Here is a 22,138-nt window from a genome sequence, read left to right as displayed (position 1 = left end):
TGGATTCAATGCTGGTTTAGAAATTGTGTAATGGTTTCATTGGACTTGTAAATATGCTCTTTTTTGTTAAGCGCCTTGTGCAACCTTTAACATGGATGGAAGCAGTGAATGTATGGAGAGGGATAGGAATAGCAGATAGAAAACCATATGAAATGGTGTGGGAGATGCATAAAGTATTTCAGTAATGGTTTCAATTAGGATGGAATATAAGATAAAGAGGAGCATATTTACAAGACTCTTGCGCAATGTTTCACATGGGTGCAAGCAGAAAATGCATGCAGAATAATAAAATTGGCACCCAGACATGAATATGAAATGCCATGAGAGATGTTTGAAGGTTTCTTTTAATGGCATAAATTGAGATAGAATATACAAAAAAAGAGAGGCATATTTACAAACTGCGTGCGCAATCTTTGACGTAGCTGTGTGTTTATAAGGTAGACTACTTTATAAATTGTTTTTTAAGCTTGGATTCAATGCTGGTTTAGAAATTGTGTAATGGTTTCATTGGACTTGAAGAGGAGTGAAAGACTAAGGGGACGGAGAGAATGAGACTAACAGAGAGAGAATGAGATAAGGGGAGTGTAGAAGTAAGAGGATAGAGAGAGTAAGACAAGGAAATAGTGAAGTGGATTAAGGAGATTAGCAGAAGGGGAAAGATTGAAAGAGCGAACGATGGGAAGAGAGAGGAAGGAATGTAAAGGAAAAGGTCTGAAAGAAGATGAGTGTGGGAGTATGGCTCAGTAATAGGGAGTGAGCATGATAGAAGAGGACTGAGAGACTAACGCCCACATGCATCAAGGTAAATTGCATTCGCAAACGGTGCGAATCGCATTTTTCGGCTGTTTGCGAATGCAATTTCCTGATTTGGGATGCACCAACCTTTTTCAGAAATTCGCAATTTAAGAAATCACACAATTGCGATTTCTGCAATTGCGAATGCATTTAAGGAATCTCTATTTGAGATTCCTTAAATGCAATTCATCATACTTTTAGAAATTGCGAATTGGCAAATTAGAAATGCAAATGACCATGAAGTTGACCTTCATGGTAATTTGCAAAAATCTAGAAAAATGCTTTCAAATGCATTTTTCTTTGTTACATGTTACACACACATGCCCTTGTGGCATGTGTGTGTGTAAGATGTATCCAAAAGCAAATTTCAGGGGTGCAACAGGGTGTCATTTGGACACCCCTGCACCCTTGAAATTGCATTCTCAAATTGCGAATTCACAATGATGAATTGCAAATTGAGAATGCCCCCCCATTCATTCCTATGGGCCTCTAGGCCCATAGGAATGAATGGGTAGAAATTCCTTAATTGGGATTCTGAATTAGAGAATCGCAATTAAGGAATTTTAAGAAATCGCAATTTTTTTCCGAATTTCTTAATGAATTGCATTTTGCAATTCCTTAATTGCGATTCCTTAATTTTCGCAATTAAGGAATCGCAAAATGGAACAATGATGCATGTGGAGTTTCAAGAATGGGGGTAACACAGAGAGAATGAGAATAGGGGAGTTAGTAAGTTAGAGGACAGAGGAATTGACAGAAGCAGCTACTGAACTGCAGAAAGAGGAGTAAGGGAAGGGAAAAGAGGGAAGGAATGAAGGATGGGAAAAGAGAGGATGGAAAGTAAAGGAGAACGTCTAAAAGAAGGTGAGTGTAGAAGTATGGCTGAGTTATAGGGAGTAAGCGTGATAGAAAATTAGTGAGAGACTAAGAGGACAGAGAGAATGAGGCTAACAGAGAGAGAATGAGGGAAGGGGAGTGTACAAATAAGAGGACAGAAGGAGTAAGAGAAGGAGTTAATACTGTGGAATAAGAAAGTAAGGGAAGAGAAAAGAGTGAAGGAGCAAAGGAAGGAAAGAGAGAGGAAGCAAACTACAGGAGAAGGTCTGACAGAAGGTGAGTGTGGGAGTATAGCTGAGTTATAGGCAGTGAGCGTAACAGAAGAGGAGTGAAAGACAAAAGGGACGGAGAGAATGAGGCTAACATAAAAAGATTGAGGGAAGGGGAGTGTAGAAGTAAGAAGACAGAGAAAGAAAGAGAAGGAGTAAGTGAAGTGGAGTAAGGAGAATAAAAGAAGGGAAAAATATAAAACAATGAACTAAGAGAAGAGAGAGGAAAGAAAGTAAAGGAGAAGGCCTGAAAGAAGGTGAGTGTAAGAGAAAAATGTGAAAAAAGAGAGTAAACGTGGGGATTCGGAATAAGTGAGGCAAGCGCAATAAGGGAACAGAGGTGTGGGAGTATCAAAGAAGAGTAGTGAGGTTATGGAAAACAGTATAGTGAAAATAAATATTGTACATGAAACTTACCTTATAAGTAATGTAAATTTAATATCATATTTCCTTTAAAATGTATATCTGTGAAAGACAAAAGAGAAATAGATTATTTATAATATATATTTTAGAATACAAGAGACAAAGTAAGATAAGTAAGGGAGTGTGGGTGATGGAAGAGGAGTGAGAGAGTAACAGGATCGAAAGACTGAAGCTAAGAGACAGGGAGTGAGGGAAAAGGAGTGAGGATGTGAGAGGACAAAGGAAGTGAGAGAAGGAGTGAGTGAAGTGTAATAAGGTGAGTGAGAGAAGGGGAATTATTCAGGAAACAAAGAAAGAAAACAATGGGAAGGGGAGTGAAGTAGAGTGACTGACAGCTGGAAAGTAGTGGATGGGAGAGAGGGAAAGGACAGTGAAGGAGTGGTTAATAAGAATAAGTGAGGAAAGCGGAATATTGGAAGGGAGGTGAGGGAGAGTGAAAAAAGGCCAGTGAGGGTGAGTTAAGAGGAGTGATAGAGGGTGGAAATAGGTGAGTGAGCATAAGAGAATGGGAAAGTAATATATATTTAATAATAATTTCAACATCATGTTAAATGGTTTATTTTTGCTGTTCTCAGAATATATTGAATTTCACTTAAAACAGTGACTTCAATAGTACTCATCATATAACAGCGGGCAAAAAAAAACACAATCAAAATGATTGTGTTTAAAAAAAACATTGAATAATTTCTTAAATAATGTAAAATTTAAAAAACCATATCTAAACTCACTTTTGATCCATCCACTTTTCCACAAGGCCAAATAGTATATGGAAAGTCCATTTCTATGGAAATTAGTCCAGAGTATTGTTAATGTCTCATTTACCCGTCTTTCTGAAAGAAAAGCTCCAACATCTTTTACATTATGAAACAAGAGTTTTACTTCTACCTCTAGCTTACTTTTTATAAATAATTTCTATAATACTCGCAGCACACATTACATGATAAACATATACTATCTCTATGAGAACTACATGTTTTTTATTATCTTCATCACTCTCATTCAGAAAGTAATTTTGAAGAGCAAACTAAGTTATATTAACTGCTGCAATCTTCTTTTTTTATTTTTATTTTTTATTTTTTTATTGAGATAATTGATATCATACAAAAGGGAGATATATACAAATTCATTATATCCTTATTCCAATTAGACCTTAAAAAGAAGTTTGTGCTACAGGTTAATAACAATTCTGTAATAAATATATGTTATCAAAAAACTGTGCTATTAAAATATTCTGACAGTAGTTCAATAAACAATACATAATCGGGATACAATTTAAAACCGTGTTTAGGCACTCAAACTTCTCCACCTAGCAAGTGGTGCCTAGATATTTCGTCCTAGTTCTCTATATTTTTTGCCTTTTAACTCATAGAGGCACGCCTCAATATTATGCAGTCCTAGCAACCTTGCGATCCACATTTGAAAGGTGGGGGGGGGGGAATCTTTCCAACCCGCTGAAATAAGGATGCGAAGTACAGCAGTAGATATAAAAACCAGAGCTTCAGCAGCACTTCCCAACTTCAATTTCTTATCGACACCTAATAACATTACTGAAGGGGATAGAACAATCCTACATTTTAGCAGCCCCTCCAAAAAGTTTTCAATTTCCCTTACTATCAAAGATAGCTGATCACATTGATGGAACATGTGGATTAAATTGGCTGGGCCCTTATCGCATCTAGGGCACTTATCGTTCTCCACCAGGCCCCAGGCATGCAGCTTCGCGGGAGTATGATACAAATTAAACAGTGTTTTGTAGTGCTGAGCCCGTAAGTTAGAGGATCGAAAAAGTTTCTTGTCTAATGCAAGTGCTAGATCTAAATCAATATCTGGATTGCCTAACTTCACCGCAATTGCAGATTCCATTTTTTCCAAATCATCCTGGATGCCCACCATTACATGATTATAAACTAGTTTAATTTTATTACCTCCATTCCATAAATAATCAATTAGGGGGATACGATTCAACATTGAAATCCTTGGCCTAAATGCCATCACTGTTTCAGCCAGTTGTCTATATAGAAACCAGTGATTTGAGGGGATCCCAAACTTGTGCTGAATCACTTCAAACCTAAGTACCTCCCCTCCCGCCATAATGTCCCCTATGGTCCTTATTCGATGTTCTTTCCAGAACTGGCAATTCCTGTCCAAACCCAAATAGGGGAACACGTTGGAGTTCCAAAGGAGATGATGAGCATTGATCTTAGGGATTTCCAGCATTTTTGGGGTAGCTTTCCATGTCCCCCAAACCCCATCCAGAATCTTATACCGGGCCTTCTTATAGTATCTCCTGTCTACCTCACTCAAAAGTAAACCAACAGCCTTCTTCCCTAGTAAAAGCTTAAAAATATAAGGGGGATCCTGCCTATCCCCCCCGAACCTCTTGCGGGCTTGGGGCCGATTGAAACAGTATAAACATTTGAGCCAGAAGGCAAGAGAGATGATATAAACGAAGGTTTGGTAATGCCATGCCCCTCCTTTCAAACGGGAGCGACATAAGCTTCGTGGAACGCCTAGTCTTCCCATATTGCCAGATAAACTTGTTAAAGATTATTTCCAGATTTTTTATTAGTGTTTCATCCAACAGTAATGGGATTACTCGAAACAGGTATAGGACCTTGGGAAATATTGACATTTTGAGGACATTAACCCTCCCTACCAAAGAAAGATGTAGTACATCCAGCCTTTTTAATTCTGTTTCAATCGATCCCATAAGGGGGCAATAGTTATCAGTGATGATCTTATCCACTGAGGCATTAATTCTTACCCCCAAATAAACTGCTGAGTCTGTGTATCTGCTGTCTGACTTAAAGATGTTCTGGGTGCAAATGATCTGGGTTTTCCCCTCATTTAGCAGATACCCAGACCTACTTCCAAAATCCTTCGCCAACTCAGCAAGTACCGGCATCGCCTGCTGTGGATCGGTGGTAAAAACCGCCAAATCGTCAGCGTATGCTAGCAGTTTATTTGTGAACCCATTCAGCATCACAGGATTAATCTGTAGGCATGCCAAGATTTTTTGGATCAGGGGATCTATATATAATGAGAAGAGGATCGGAGAACAGGGGCATCCCTGGCGAGTTCCCCTCTTGATCACAATTTTCTCCGAGCTCTCTCCCATTACTGACACCCGTGCCACCGGATCTTTATACATCGCTCTGAGAGCTCTAATGGCCTTAGGGCAAAAACCCCTACCTAACAGGATTCCCCACAAGTATTCCCAGACCACGCGGTCAAATGCTTTCTCCGCGTTGAGGAGGATCATGGCCATCCCTCCCCCCCCCCCTGGTGGCATGGGCGTCAAACAGCGTTATAGCTCGTCGAGTATGGTCGGTCGTGCCTCGACCCGGCACAAACCCATGCTGCCAAGGAGAGACGAGACCGCCAATGATCCTCCCCAACCTTTTGGCCCAGATTTTCGAGTATAGCTTGGTATCCGCATTAATAAGCGAAATGGGGCGGTAAGAGCCCGGGTTCTCCTTGGGTTTGCCCTTCTTGTGAAAGATAATGATATTGGTCTCTTTCCAAGAATCGGGGATGTCCCCTGTACACAGTATCCCATTGAAAAGATCTTGTAAAATTGGAACTATCTCAGATTCAATGTTTTTGTATACTTCCAGGGGAATTCCATCCGGACCTGCTGCCTTTCCGGCAGCAAGATCCCTTAGGGCAGCCTGAATCTCACTTCTAGTTATGTCCCTTTCCAACTCCTCTCTAGATAGTGCGTCCAACATTGGGCCCCTGTCCCCATTCTCTGCCACTTGCTGTTCTTGATGGCTCTCTTCATCATACAGTTTTTGATAGTAATTTTTGAAGACCTTTAAAATTTCCTTTGACTCCGAGTAGTTCTTACCATCCTCTTGTATACTCTCTACGATATTCCTGGTTCTATCCTGTCTGATACGAAGCGCCAGCACCCTGCCTGCCTGTTCCCCTGTCTCATACCTCTTTGCCCTAGATGCCTGATAATCCCCTACAGCCTTCTGCGTAACCAATTTTTGGAGCTCCGCTTTCATAATTGCCAGGCCTCTTTGGCTTTCTGTCCCATCGACACCCCTACCTATATCACTAATATGGAGTTCTTCCGCCTTTGCTAGTTCGCCCAAAGGTCTATCTAGCTCTCCCCTCTCCGCTTTCCAAAGTCTTGCCGTGCAGCTAATGGTTTCTCGCCTAAAAGCCGCCTTAAACGTATCCCAGACACCATTCCTGGATGTACTATAACGATTTGCATCAAAGAACTCCCCTGTCCATTTTTTATTATGTTCTAAATATCTTTGATCCGATAGTAACCTCCTTTCAAAGGTCCATCTGGAATGCCGTTTCTCTGCTTTAATTATTTCACAGGTTAAAATCAGCGGATTATGATCCGAGATTATTCTGGTATTCTCCTAATACTGACTCTATTCAATTCAGGTGAAGAGATAAAAAAGTAGTCTAGTCTAGAATATTTTTAAAACGGGTGCGAAAAATAAGTAAACCCGGGATTCATAGGCTCCTTTTCCCCCCAAACATCCTTTAGCCCGTGTGAACTCATTAAAGAGGATATAGCCCGGAACACCCTGGGTTTCCGCCCTGAATACTTATGTACATTATGCCAATCGGTAGATATATTTAAATCTCCGCATACTATCATTGGGGTTGGCCAGCCCGCTAACTCCTCTTCCAGAAAATCGAAAACATCAGGATCATCACAGTTTGACCCGTAGATTGAACAGATTGTATACCCTAAGCATAACTCTGCAATGACCCACCTTCCCAAGATATCACTTTTAACCCGCTTCACCCCCCTAAACAGGATCTACCTAAAATTGCAACTCCCCTAGTTGTTGCTGTCTGTGATGTACAAGCTATCAGGTCAAAACCCTTGATAAATAATAGATTCTGTTTGGCCCAAGGGAGGTGAGTCTCTTGCAGACAAAGTATATCAATCCCGTTGTATTTAACAAATAGTCCAACTTTTGTCGTTTCTTCCAGTCATTCAGACCGCTGACGTTGACTGTGCAAATTCTAATGTTCAGCATTAGGTAGTTTACTGACCATCTTTACCACTGTCTGCTCTATTTTTCTCCAAATATTTAATAGCATTATTTCAACCAACACAATTAAGTCACTTAAAGAGCCGAGCTCATGAAAACCAATCTCAACACAACACCAGATTATCTCGTTTTGTTACTTTTCACCCCTCACCCCGTCGCCCCTCCCCACTCAACCCCCCCAACCCCCAAATCCACCCACTCCCCCCCCTGCACTCCCTCAGTCGAGGCGCTCAGACCTTGTCTGTGCGTGTGATGTAAAGCAGTGGTCGCAATGAGGAATAGAAAAAAGAAACAACATACTTTCAACCTAACATCCCACCCCAGGAAATAAACACTCCTAATCACTGTGAGATCCAGTACACAACCTGAGTACCTGGAAAATAAGAAGAGGATGCGGCACCCTGGTATTAATCTGGAAGATATCCTAAATAAACACAATGCCCAACTCATGTACTTTCAATTAGAGCCTAATTGCACAAAGAGTCAAGGTATTCCTTTGCCTTTATCTCGGAAGCAAAGTAATGGGTCCTCCCTTCATTAATAACCTTTAGCTGGGCAGGGTTTATCAGAAAGGCCTGTAGTTTTTTTTCCTGAAAGGGTTTAATGAGCTGCCGCAACCTCCATCTCCTTTCCACCGTCACATGACAGAAATCCGGCCGAACGAAGAATGAGATCCCATCACTAGTCCTCCTTGCATCCGGTCTTGCCTTCTCTGCAATTAATTGCCTCAGTACAAAATTGCCGAGGAAGATTAGAATGGCCCTTGGCTTATCCCCTTCCCTTGCGTTTTTCCGAATTTTGAAAGGGGTACGATGTACCCTCTGAATTGCGGTGGGCCAGTTCCAGCTGGATAACTCCGGAAATGCTTGATCGAACAGCTTGATGGTATACACTCTGATGTCTGACCCTTCGACCCCTTCTGGAACCCCGAGGACCCTAAGGTTATTACGTCTCATTCTATTTTCCATGTCCTCGAGTTTCCATTGAATATCCACCACCTGTGCACAGTGGGCATCCACTTTAGTTACAGCAGCTACTGCCTCGGCCTCAGTTGAGACGACTCGCTCCTCCAAATTAGAGACTCTGTCCCCAGATTCGTGCAGGCTTTAGACAATTTCCTCACAACCCCCTGCATCTTCCTCACTGCGGCTTGTGATTTCTTACTGTCTTGGCGAGTCTCCTCACGGTGGGTGATAATTTCCTGGTGAATCAATTCCAGGAGCGACATCTGGGATACCTCCGTATTTGGACTACCTTGCAATGGCATGGCCGATGAATTATCCCAACTTAGTTCATAATGTTCTTGCCCCTTCAATGCCGCCCCTGGCCTGACCGCCGTAGTAGGGGGTTCTTGCTCCAAATCACTTTCTAAGTCCTGAATACTACCTTCCAGGTAGGAACTGTGCTCATCCTCGTCTGACCATTCTGCATTTTCGGACACCGAGAAAAAGCACTCGCTTGGGACTTTCTCCGCCGGGCCCCCCGAGGCTCCACCTGGGGAAGCCTCAATGGTAGCCTCAGTGGTAACCTCCATAGGTGCTGAGTGGAGATCGTGGGGACCCGAGGCTACTGCCACCTGGGGAAGACCGCTGCTGGTATATTGGCCTGCCTTGGGAGAGGTGCCTGCCGTATTGTCCAGATTTTCCCGGTCCTTTGCTGTCTTTCCCACTGCAGGGTGCCAACTTATATTGGCTACTGGGATGGATACAATCGCTTGCACGCTGTCGCTGTGAGGAGCTTCAGCAGATACTTGCTGGGCGGCCGTGCCTTCAGCACCTTCTTCTATGCTGACGAGACTTGTGGATAATGCATCTTGGCCCCCCGTATCCTGCGTTGCCCCGCTTCCACCTGAGGTGGGATCTCCTTTATTTCTTTTACCTTGCTGGTTTTGGAGAACATATCCGCAATTGTGGCAGTTGCCTGGCGTGTTTTAACTGCCAGCTGCTGATGTCTCCTTGCAGTGGGTGTTTGCTGTTTCAGCTGGGGGTCTCCTTCATCCTGCGCAGCCAACACCGCTGCTCCCCGCTCTGCCTCACCTTTTTTCTTCGATATTGCCGCTTTGGAGTTATTTTGTTTGGGGGCCATAGCTCCTGAGTGCAACAAGCAGCCTCATCTCCTAATCCTTTTCAAGCTTGTCAGGTTCCGAAAACTGCCGCCGCCCAATTCCCAACTGTGGCTCCCGACTCCGCTCCTGTGTTTCGTCTCAGCGCGGGACTCTGCTCTGCTCCACTGCCTCACTCGCATGCCCCGCCCACCGCTGCTCGTGGAACGCCAGCGGCAGGGAGCGAGAGCCGTCGCAGCCTGCACCAGAGCCCGGAACAGGAATCTCCCGGAGCCACTACACACAAGTACGGTAATCTTTTTTTACCGCCGATAGCTCTATTCATGAAGTCCTGTCCCCAGGTTGCCGTAATCCCTGCAAAACATCATTCTGGCGTTACAAACTGCTTCCTCATCGCGATCTGCTGCTAACGGCCGCAGCTACACGGCCGCCATCTTGCCCTCTTAACTGCTGCAATCTTCAAAGGCCAATTACCTTCCCTAAAATTTCAGTTGTAAGAACACTAGGTAAGAATTTAGTATGTCAGAAGGCAAACGTTTGAAAGTCAATTGAGTATCATTACAGAGCTTCCAACCTTTTTCACATTTTAAATAACATGTGTAATGTCCTGATGTTGTTGAAGGACCATCATGGTAAATAATTGCTGCAGTTGTAAAGGTTCTTCCTGAACTTGATCATTGAGAAGCCACAACATTTTTAATTAATGTTGTCAATTTAGTTCCATCAGGTCTACATCGTTGGAACATTATAATAACATACTGTCCATATCTTATTAAAAATAATGTTGATAGCATTGCAGATTTACATTGAGTACAGACCATGTTTTGATTTGCTGCTCTAACTAGATTATTAAAAGACACTGATTTGCAGTCTGGTAAAGTCAAATATATAAATCTTTCAGTGTCTACTGTAGTACTACTTGAAAAGGAGCAATTGTCACAGTCATGTTGCCATTTATAAGAAAGGCCAAAAATATTTTCTACATCTACTACTTCATCTAGCAAAACAACAAGCATATACATTAGAAATTCCTGACAATCTTGCTGAATATTCTGTGAAAATTGATTTAGACCAGAACATATGTCTAAAACGTTTCGAATTTCAGAAACACTTTGTATTTTTCTTCTATCACTGCTACATTTCTCTAATACAGAATTTGATAAACAACAAAGTGTTTGATCACGATTTTCAGCAATCTGTTCTTTTACAGCTTGGAGAAAAAAAACAACATTAACCACTACATTAGCATAGCAGTTGACACCAGAACTATTTTCAAATTCAAATCCAACAACATCTTTAACTGAATCCATTTCCTTTCTGCTTACAATTACTGTTTCATCTACATTTTTTTCTTTTTGCTACAACTTCCCAACAATTTTTCTCATTTCTTCTTTTTCGGCCTACCACACACTTTTCAAACAGAGGATATTGAGGTATATTTGGAGCATACTCTCTTCTTAACCTATTATATTCTTTTACACAATTTAGATCTGCATTAATCTTTGTCTCATCAAAATCAATCAAGTACAATCCAGATAAAGTTCTGACTCGAGATAAAGCAACATATGCCATACCCTCCTTGAACACAGAATTTCCAATATTCACCAAAGCACTATCAACACTTAAACCTTGAGATTTATGAATAGTTACTGCATATGCCAAAGAAACAGGAAACTGTTTTCTGCGTACATATATATCTTTCACTAGCAAAAAACGAGCAGAACAACGACAGATTTGTTGTACTTCTTCAATACCATCAAATTTAATTTTTATAATTTCAATTCCATCTCTATTTCGGTAATTCACAAAATCCACAACATGACCCATTGCTCCATTTACTAAACCTCTTTCCACATCTAAATTACGTCGTAAAATTATACAACAATTTAAAGATGCATACAGAGTCTTTTCCATACCACCAGTTTTAGATATTGTCTTCTCTAAAGAATCCAATTTTGATTTCAACTTTTCTGACAAAATAATAGTTGCTCCTTCGTGTTCTATTTTATCAATAGCTTCCAGTTTCACAATTTCTTGATTTTCCAACTTTAACATTTTGGTGTTGAAGATTGAACATTCTTGCAGAGTTGGCATCAAGCATATGACAGATTTGTTTTCAGAAAGTTTCTTAAAAATATTCTCTGGGAGAATGTCTTCTTTTGGAAACAAATTTAAAATTAATCGTGCATGTAAAGCTGCTTTCCGATGTTCAGTTAGTTTCCCAATTCTTACATCTTGTAGAATATTTTTATAATCTTCATCCTTTGCCTGTCGCATATTTTGAAGTAGTTCTTCATATTTAAAATTTAGCCATATGTTAACATTTCCAATGCTTCCTAAGCACTTCCTGGTATCTTCATGCGTAAGCATTTTAAACACTGGCTGTCCTTTCACTGGAGTTATTTGCAGTAGATCTCCAAAAACAATGATGTGTTTGCCTCCAAATAACACATCATAGTCTGTTTTAAGAGTTCTTGCATTCTTAAATGCACAAAAGCAAGCATTACATTTGATACCATGCTTTCTTCATCAATGATAAGGAGTTTCATTTTCTTTAGGACTCTTGAAACTTCACAACAAGCTTCTCCAGATAGCTTGTGGTATTGTAATTTGTTATCATGCTCCACTGGCAGCATCGATAAGCGATGTAAAGTAATCCCTTTAATGTTGTGTGCTGCCAACCCAGTTGGAGCAGTAACAACACAAGAGAGTGATGATTCCGTTGTTTTCTGCAAATATGTTGCAATCACTTTAATCAGGAAACTTTTCCCAGTTCCTGCTTCTCCACTCACATACAGTCGGATAGGTACAAATGATGTACATGAGCACTCTTTTTTCTCATGAGATAAACCATGCTCAATTTTTTGTGTGACTTGATCGTATATTTGTCTCTGCTCAACGTTTAGTTCTTTTTCCAAATCTTCTAAGTCAACTCCATCCTCCTGAGCTTGTTCCATTGCTCTTTCAACTTCATCCATGGCAGTGGCAGCTTCATTTTGTATAATTGGTCCTCCTAGTGGATCCTGACTCAATGAAGCAGAACTCTGACTGTCTTGAGAACTGTCTCTAGCAATCTCTGCTGCAATTGTAGCTTCTTGCTGTATTTCCTCGTTCAACATTTGCAGATAATTTGAACAAACAGGACATTCTATGGTATCCTTGGTTGCATTGAATGAATATTCATAAGTAAGAAAATCTCCAAGTAGTTTCCTCTTCTCTACGCCAAGGCTTAAAGAGTTGCAAAAGAGCTAAGTAATAAAATTCCCTTTTGTCTGGAGATTCACAACTCAATTTTCCATGATTAATCAAATGGCCTTTTCTTTGTTTCACTAGACAGCCTTCACATCCAATTACAGCATATACACCTTTATTGATGTCTTCTGCGACGTTCTTTTTAAAAATGTAGGTTTGTGGATCTTCATAGAGACAAGCGTTCTCAAGGTGAGTACTTCTATTTGGATAGTATGTATCCAACATGTTTGTCTTCAAAATATATGTACTGTCTGGTTCTTTCTCCACCAAATACTCTGGGGCATATTACCAATGATTAGCGATATTTATCGCTAACGAGGCTTAGCAACAAATTTTTTAACGCTAAGCATTGCCGGAAATTATCGCAGAGATGACTTGCTATTAGCAAGGTTTATCTTAGAAGTGAAAAAAATCCTCACGCTAACTGCCAAATGAGGGAATATCGCTGGAAAACCAACGATAATCTCTCAAACTTTGGAGTTAGCTTGATAATAGGGGCTCACAAACTTAGCCATGATATCCACCTTCCATAGGATATCATGGCTAAGTCAGGAAAATACCAGGTGTAAAAAAAGCAGTGCTAACCGCGGTTAGCGCTGCTTTTTTTTTTATCACTAACAGGGTTAGCGAAATCCTTGATAATAGGAGAAATGTCACTTAACAACATTTCTCCTATTATTTTTCCATGGAACGCCCCCTTTGCATCTCATTGGAGATGCAAGGGGAAGCGTAGAGAAAAAGGGTGCTAACATGCGAATTTGCGTGTTAGCACCCTGTTGCTGATAGGAAGATAATTTTATCTCCGCTTTCTTGGCTTTTAAAGCCAAAAACGCGGAGATAAATCCCTTGATAATATGCCCCTCTATTTCTTGTACAGATTTCAAAACTTGGTTTCGTGTTGCAGCAAGACCTAGACTCACCCAAATGATGGTTCTAGATTTGGCATATAGACTTGCTGATGATAACCGATCAGAACATTCATACGCTCCAATTTCTCGATGCGACAACATCTTTAGACTGTAACTGTATAATTTCTTGCTTAGACTCTTTTCATGTGAAATTTCCTCCCACATTTCCTTCAGTTCCGTTTTTTCTGATTTTGTGATGTAAGACGTCACATATCGAGCCACATCAATAGAGTTGTCAGCTACATATTGAATATCCATGTTAGCATTCCACATGGACAAAATGACTGGGTTGTAGTCATTTATGAATTTGGATTCCTCATTTCTTCTTAGGTTGTGTGTATTTTTGGGTGATTTTCTTGTTACAGTATGTCGCAGAGAAGACATAAAATTGTTGACTCTTCCTTTCGATGTTACTGAATGTGGAAATGCAAAACGACATTTCGTGTAGAACTTGTCCTTGGATTTGTATTTTCGACGACAGTATTTCCCACAACGATGGCTTTGAAAGCGTAAAACTTGGGGGCATATTATCAAGGGGGTTTATCTCCGCTTTTTTGGCTTTAAAAGCCAAGAAAGCGGAGATAAAATTATCTCCCTATTACCTAGCTGTCGCTAACACTTGTTAGCGACAGCTAGTAGGAGATAGCGACCATCTTGGGCCCCGCTTTGCATGTCAGTGATATTTATCACTAATGACATGCAAAGTGGGCGTGCCAAGATGTTAGCGGCTGGAAACAGTCGCTAACATCGCTTTCTCCTATTACCAACTTTTGGAGATATTTGCGCTAAGCGCGAATATCTCCAAAAGCTAACACCTGCCCCTGAGCAGTACTTAGCCATGTTATCCAATGGTAGGTGGATAACATGGCTAAGAGCATTAGCTTGGTAATGCATGAATATCGCTGACTTTTCAGCGATATTCATGCATTTCGGCCGATTTTTATGGCTCCGGAGATAAACCTTGAAAATATCAAGGCTTCTAAGCGATAAAAATCGCCGCAGCTCGGCGATAAAAATATCGCCGCTAAACCAACATAGCGATAAATATCGCTAGTTGTTGGTAATATGCCCCTTGATGTCTTAAATTGTTTTCTTCTGTACTTTTCGGAACAGCACATGTAGAATACTGTTCAATGAAACTCATCACTTTCTCATCTGAATCAGTTCCAAATTTTGGTGCATCTTTAATCCATAGCAGCATATGTATATGAGGAGCACCTCTTGCTTGATACTCCTTTCTCCAAAAGAAATCCAACACCTCTCCAAGTGGAGGATTTTTGTTGTTTGTAATAAAAGACATCATAGCTTCAAACCTATGATTGAAATACCTGCATAGATTAACTGGATCCAAAGAGCACAGTTCTCCAGGTGTCTTGAATTCAATATTTTCAATGTTTTTATTTGCCTCGCGTAGAAATTCAAGTAAGTCTTCCCAAGCATACTCAGCACAGCTAAGAGTGAGGAACCATGTAGGAGTTCCTAAGTTTCTTATCATACATTTCAATTCCCCATGACGACGGTACCAATACTCGTTAGTACCACGCTGACATGCAATGAGATTAATTAGCTGAGATTCCAAAACACTGTCTTGCAGTTTCACTTTATCCATAAAATCCCTTGCCGAAACATTTTGTAGATTTGCTCCACTTCTTAGTATATGGTTTACTGCATAGGAAAGTCCAGACAAGTCACTCTCAAACAGTAGATGGAACAAATATGGAATGCATTGACGAAACCTTGGATCTTCTGCATATAATCTTGAAATCAGGTATTCATATGCAGGAATTTGAACAGGTCGGTCATATCGTCCACCTTCACCTATTGGAAATAACTGTGGAAAACAACGAGCTTCTAAACTTTCTTCCCATACACTAATGGGACTTCCTTTGGCTTCTTTCATTTGAAACAAGTCAATAGCATTCCCCATTACTTCTTTGGAATGCAATGGATGAACACTATAATGTTCATAAATTTCTTCACTTCTAGAGACATCAACTTTTTCTATTTGTCCAGCAGAGACATCAGTGTCGTCTTGTACAGTTGTTTCCTCATCTCCCACATTCACATTTTTATAGTACTGATTATTTTTTACCAGATACAACGTTGCCTTCTTGTCTTTCCTAACATCCACAAATTCTTGCCAGATTTTCTTACTTTTTGTCGGAAAACCATTAACTAGAATAACCAGAGGTTCCTCTTCTACTTTTTCAACACCAATGGTATCAATATTTTTCTTAAAATCTAGAGGCAAATAAACAACTCTTCCCTTTAATCCTCTCTGTAAATCTGAAGGAGGCAATTTCCCTGTCTTAGGCTCCATGCGAACAATAGCCTGAAAAGGATGCACACATTGAATCAGAATAGACTCATAGGTATGTAAATCCATCAAATCAGAAGGAATGTCTACCAACTCCAGATTATTATGAACAGCTCTAGCAGGCATTTTGTTTTCATTTAATTTATTATAGCAATATGTACAAATACGTTGATCAGAGCCCAAATCAAAACAATTTCCAACCAACAAATAAGTTGCAAAATCCTTCCACTCATTATTATTTATCTTTTCGCTTTTTACATATAAATCAACTAATCTAGTCTGATGCTTATAATGAGTCCGTCGACAACAAACACACGAAAAATTAGGCCTTTCACTTGAATTGACCTTAAAATTTATAATTTCATTTTCAAATTTTTCTGTACTTAAAATCTCTACATTCTCTTCTACATTACCTTCCATTACTGTATCAATTTCTGCACTAACCTCTTTTTCACCAAAGTAACAAAACTCAATTTCATCACAAATGTTTTTGACATCTCATTCAGTTCCATGCAAAAGAGCACTGTTTAACTGTTTTAGTTTAAGTGCTGGACTTTTTGCATAGTACAACCTTCTCACTAATTTCCTCACTTTATTATGATGCACTGCTAACATCCTAAAATGGTGAAAAACACTCTGACATTCTTTTCTTGAAAGACAAGCCAGTGAATGCACTTGCAAACCTGTTTTTTCTCTCACTCTACAAGGATCTAACTCTTGCAAAATTTTCATTTTTTGTTTTAGACTTTTCTTAGTATATTGCCGTAAGAAACTGAGAAACAAATCAATTGAATCCTGTCGCACACTACAAATACTACTACAATTCCAAGTATACACTGGAGTCTTAGGACATCTCCCTAAAACTTCACCAGCTTACACCTCTTCTGTATTTCTAGGCACAATCTTTTCTTTTTCAACCAGACAACCGTCCTTCACCTCATATGCTCGACCACTGGCACCAAATCATTATCCTGAAAGTAACATTCTTCGCAAAAAAATGGCTCACAACTTGAACTATGCTTCCATTCTCCCCAAAAAAAATTACAAAAATGAGTCCTAATAATTACTCTTTTCCACTTACATTTTGATTTGAACACATTGATTACCTTATCTAGTGTACGAATTCTATTCATTACTAAACTATACAATTTATTTTTCACTTTAAATGCTTCATTCACAATCTTAACTATGTTTTTTTTTCTTGTAAAAAGCGGTCTTTTTTTGATACCTCTTTACATTTTTTAATAAATTAGATACTATCCTGTTATAAAACGTTCGTCTACGAATTTCAATACATTGATTTCTCCTTCTATTGCTACAGACAATATCATCTCCTTCTACAAGTCTAACATTTTTGGAGAGACACAATTTCTTCTTTCTAATTAGAGGTGTCTTATTCTTCTTTGAAACAACACCTTTTATTTTTTGACATTTCAATAAGTTCCTGAGAAAATTCTTAGTTTGCTTACCAGGAGCGTTATGTTTTTCACTGAAGATTTTGTTTTGGATGAGTCTTGTATTTTTCTTTCCTTAGACCGTAAATCTTTTTTGTAATTTTTTTGACGTCTTTCTTTGGATGGCATATTCTTTTATCTTTCTATAGATGATTATACTCTGTGGTAAAGAAAAAATAACATATTATAGACCACTACAAACATGTTAGATAGCAATTACAATACGTAAACGATATAAACACTAGTTTACAACATAAGGCTGATTTACAGTACATGTGCTATGCTTTGTGTCAAAAATGATTTACTATGTAAAATGTTTTCTGGTAAAATGTCTGACTTTAAATTTTTTGTCAAAGATCACACTGAGTGCCTGTGTGAAATAGGGAATTACATTTTCACATTTTTCAATAATGTCACCTGTGCCTTCGAACAGTTTGTCTCTTTTAGCTTAAAAGGTACTCTGTGTCTGTGTCTCATATCACTATGCAAGTGCATAATCTCTCTTTTTATGTGTGTCATTTCTCTCTTTGTATGTGTGTCATGACATGTGTCTCATGTGCCTAAGAACACACTGTGAGTCAAGCTTCATTTTAAATGGATCTGGGTGAATATTTGCTTAGTACATGTACTAGTAGGAAATCTTAGGCAGCATGTCTGTTAGGCCTCTTACTTCTGAATTAGGCTCAAAGATGTGCAATCAAGATCCAGTGTGTGTTATATATGTTACATATATATAAGCAAGACATAACATTCTTTTCTCATTACATGTAACATCCTGGTCATGTGCCTAAGATCACAATGTGAGTGAAGCTTGATTCATCCATCAGTGTGATTTTAGGCATATGACCAGGATGTTACATGTAATCTACCATGTCTTTAAAAAACATGTACTTCCATATTTTTAAAGACATCAACTAAGCATATTATTCACCCAGATCCATGTAAAATCAAGCTTGACTCACAGTGTGATCTTAGGCACATGACCAGGATGTTACATATAATCTACCATGTATGTCTCTGCAAGCAGTATGTGTGTCTCTCCTCATAATATTTCACTGTCTCTACTGGCAAAAAACAGGCCACCTATATATAAGCAAGACATAACATTAATTTCTCATTACATGTAACATCCTGGTCATGTGCCTAAGATCACACTGTGAGTGAAGCTTGATTCATCCATCAGTGTGATCTTAGGCACATGACCAGGATGTTACATCTAATCTATCATGTCTTTAAAAAACATGTACTTCCATATTTTTAAAGATATCAACTAAGCATGTTATTCACCCAGATGCATTTAAAATCAAGCTTGACTCACAGTGTGATCTTAGGCACATGACCAGGATGTTACATATAATCTACCATGTATGTCTCTGCAAGCAGTATGTGTGTCTCTGCTCATATTATTTCACTGTCTCTACTGGCAAAAAACAGGCCACCTATATATAAGCAAGACATAACATTCATTTCTCATTACATGTAACATCCTGGTCATGTGCCGAAGATCACACTGTGAGTGAAGCTTGATTCATCTATCACTGTGATCTTAGGCACATGACCAGGATGTTACATGTAATCTACCAGGTCTTTAAAAAACATGTACTTCCATATTTTTAAAGACATCAACTAAGCATATTATTCACCCAGATCCATTTAAAATCAAGCTTGACTTGCAGTGTGATCTTAGGCACATGACCAGGATGTCACATATAATCTACCATGTCTGTCTCTGCAAGCAGTATGTGTGTCTCTGCTCATATTATTTCACTGCCTCTACAGGCAAAAAACAGGCCACCTATATATAAGCAAGACATAACATTTATTTCTCATTACATGTAACATCCTGGTCATGTGCCGAAGATCACACTGTAAGTGAAGCTTGATTCATCCATCAGGGTGATCTTAGGCACCTGACCAGGATGTTACATGTAATCTACCATGTCTTTAAAAAACATGTACTTCCATATTTTTAAAGACATCAACTAAGCATATTATTCACCCAGATCCATTTAAAATCAAGCTCGACTCACAGTGTGATCTTAGGCACATGACCAGGATGTTACATATAATCTACCATGTCTGTCTCTGCAAGCAGTATGTGTGTCTCTGCTCATATTATTTCACTGTCTCTACTGGCAAAAAACAGGCCACCTATATATAAGCAAGTCATAACATAAATTTCTCATTACATGTAACATCCTGGTCATGTGCTTAAGATCACACTGTGAGTCAAGCTTGATTTACCCATCAGTGTGATCTTAAGCACATGACCAGAATGTTACATGTAATCTACCATGTCTTTAAAAAACATGTACTTCCATATTTTTAAAGACATCAACTAAGCATATTAATCACCCAGATCCATTTAAAATCAAGCTTGACTCACAGAGTAATCTTAGGCACATAAGACACAAGTCATGACACACACACACGGAGAGAAATGACACACAGAAAAAGAGAGATTATACACGTGCAAAGTGACATGAGACACAGGCACAGAGTACCTTTTAACCAAAGAGAGGCAAACTGTTAGAAGGCACAGGTGACATTATTGAAAAATGTAAAAATATAATACCTTATTTCACACAGACACTCAATGTGGTCCTTGACCAAAGTTTAAAAGCCTACCTTTTTTACCAGAAAACATTTTCTATAGTAAATTGTTTTTCACACAAAGCACAGCCCATTTCAATGACCACTACAAAGCAAAGCAGAAACCTAACTCATTTCCAAAATACATATCCAATATGCACGATACAATTTTTAAACATCATTACAAAAAAACATGACACAAAATGCAAGAATAAAAAAGCATAATATGCTTCTTAATATTCCCTATACTGCATGCAGCAGTGTATCTTCAATAAATGAATCATATATCAGATAACACACAGGCACAGAGTAAAGTGAGACACAAGCAAAGAATACCCTTTAAGCTAATTGAGGCAAACTGTTAGAAGGCACAGGTGACATTATTGAAAAATGTGAAAATGTTTTCTCTTATTTCAAACAGACACTCAGTGTGATCCTTCACCAAAATTTAAAAAGCAGACTTTTTACCAGAAAACATTTTCCATAGTAAATCGTTTTTGACACAAAGCACAGCTCATTTAAATGACCACCACAGAAACCTAACTCATTTTCAAAAACCATTCTATTTTTAAACAGCATTACAAAAAAATGACACAAAATGCAAGAATAAAGAAGCACAATATGCTTCTTAATCTTCCCCATAGTGCCTACAGCAGTCTATCTTTATTAAAAGAATCATTACTCACCTTTAAAAATGCTTTGAAAGATATAGAACAGTGTCAGTCACACACAACAGATTTTCTTAAGCAGAATCTCTGAATAATGCTTCTGTCACTGGAGCCTCAGAATAATGGCACAGATTCTTTCTCAATACAGACCCATATTCTTGTACATAACCAATCAAAATTCTTCCGACACAAATTCAAAAACAAACTACACATTTTAATTGGTTGTACATTTGAACACTTTGAAACTCACATAATATTCACCCATCCCCCCAGTGCTCATTCACCCTGTTACCATGGTAACTCCCTCCTAACCCAGAACACAGTTGAAAAGTTCATCATACTATGTTGCAAAAGAATCCAGCAAGGGTGTTTGACCTCTCAATGTACTAGCTAATCATGTGCAATGTTTCTTTAAATGACTTTTTCTCTACCATTGAAATGACTTCTTTAAAAAAAAAAACATGCACCCTAATTTTCAGTGGTGAATTTTAAGAAAGCACCAATCATTTCTTGTTTTTCAGGTGCACTGAATCTCAACCACTTTTTTTCATAATTCCTACTTTGAAACTGCCATTTCATTTCCACAACTCATCTGAATACAAGCACATCCACCTTCAAGATGCCAAAAGTCTGGTTTGGGGGTCATAGCTATGTCTTCTGGAGTGAAAAATTTGCAAGTAACAGAGGTATTTAAAACCTTGATTTGCCAAATGTGGACATTGTGTGGATTGGACAGAGAGGATTAAGAAGTCACCAATTGATACCATTGATAAAATCCTTTATGCATCTACCACACCCTGACCTCATAATTGTGCACTGTGGTGGAAATGACCTAGGCACTTTGACTGAGCTCGGTCTTGAAAGGCTTTTAAAGGACATCTTTGGGCAATTGATGTCACTTTTTCCAAAACTGCCTTGGTATTTTCTAATATATGCCAAAGGCAAAAATGGAACTAGTCCAACCAATTTTGTCCACAGATTGAGAAAGCAAGGAAACATGTAAATAAAACTGTTTCTGCTTTCCTCAGAGACTATGGTATGGGTTCCATTTACCACAACAACTTGCGTTACAACATGCAAGGCAACTATAGGAGAGATGGTGTACATTTTACATATGAGGGGAATAGAGTCTTCCTCTTGAATTTGAGACTCTGCATTGGTACCTAGGTATAGGTACAAAAAACACCCACATAACACGACAGCTTTTTTCAGAGCTACCCTACCTCTAAGCACTCTAAATTATTTTTTTACTCTAATTTTTTACACTGTTTTTCCCCATGGTGCGCTCAGGGTGCGCGTACCGGGAAGCGCACATGGGAACGCACCCAGCGCTTACCCCGTGAAAATTTAAAAAAAATAGTTTTTTTGCCCTGCAGGGTCCTTCTAGGCCCCCCTCAGAAAACCTAGGGGGTCAGGGGGTGTCTACCCTGCCCCCTTTTATTAATTTCCCCCTTTTTATTTTCACCTCTTGTGTCTCGATTCTACCGAGACACAAGATGGCGGTCTCTCCGGACGGTTTAGAATGTTG

Source organism: Lissotriton helveticus, chromosome 1_1 (genome assembly GCF_964261635.1).
Source record: "Lissotriton helveticus chromosome 1_1, aLisHel1.1, whole genome shotgun sequence".
Lineage (NCBI taxonomy): Eukaryota > Metazoa > Chordata > Amphibia > Caudata > Salamandridae > Lissotriton > Lissotriton helveticus.
The sequence above is the reverse complement of the archived record's forward strand: the minus strand, read 5'-3'. Positions refer to the sequence as shown.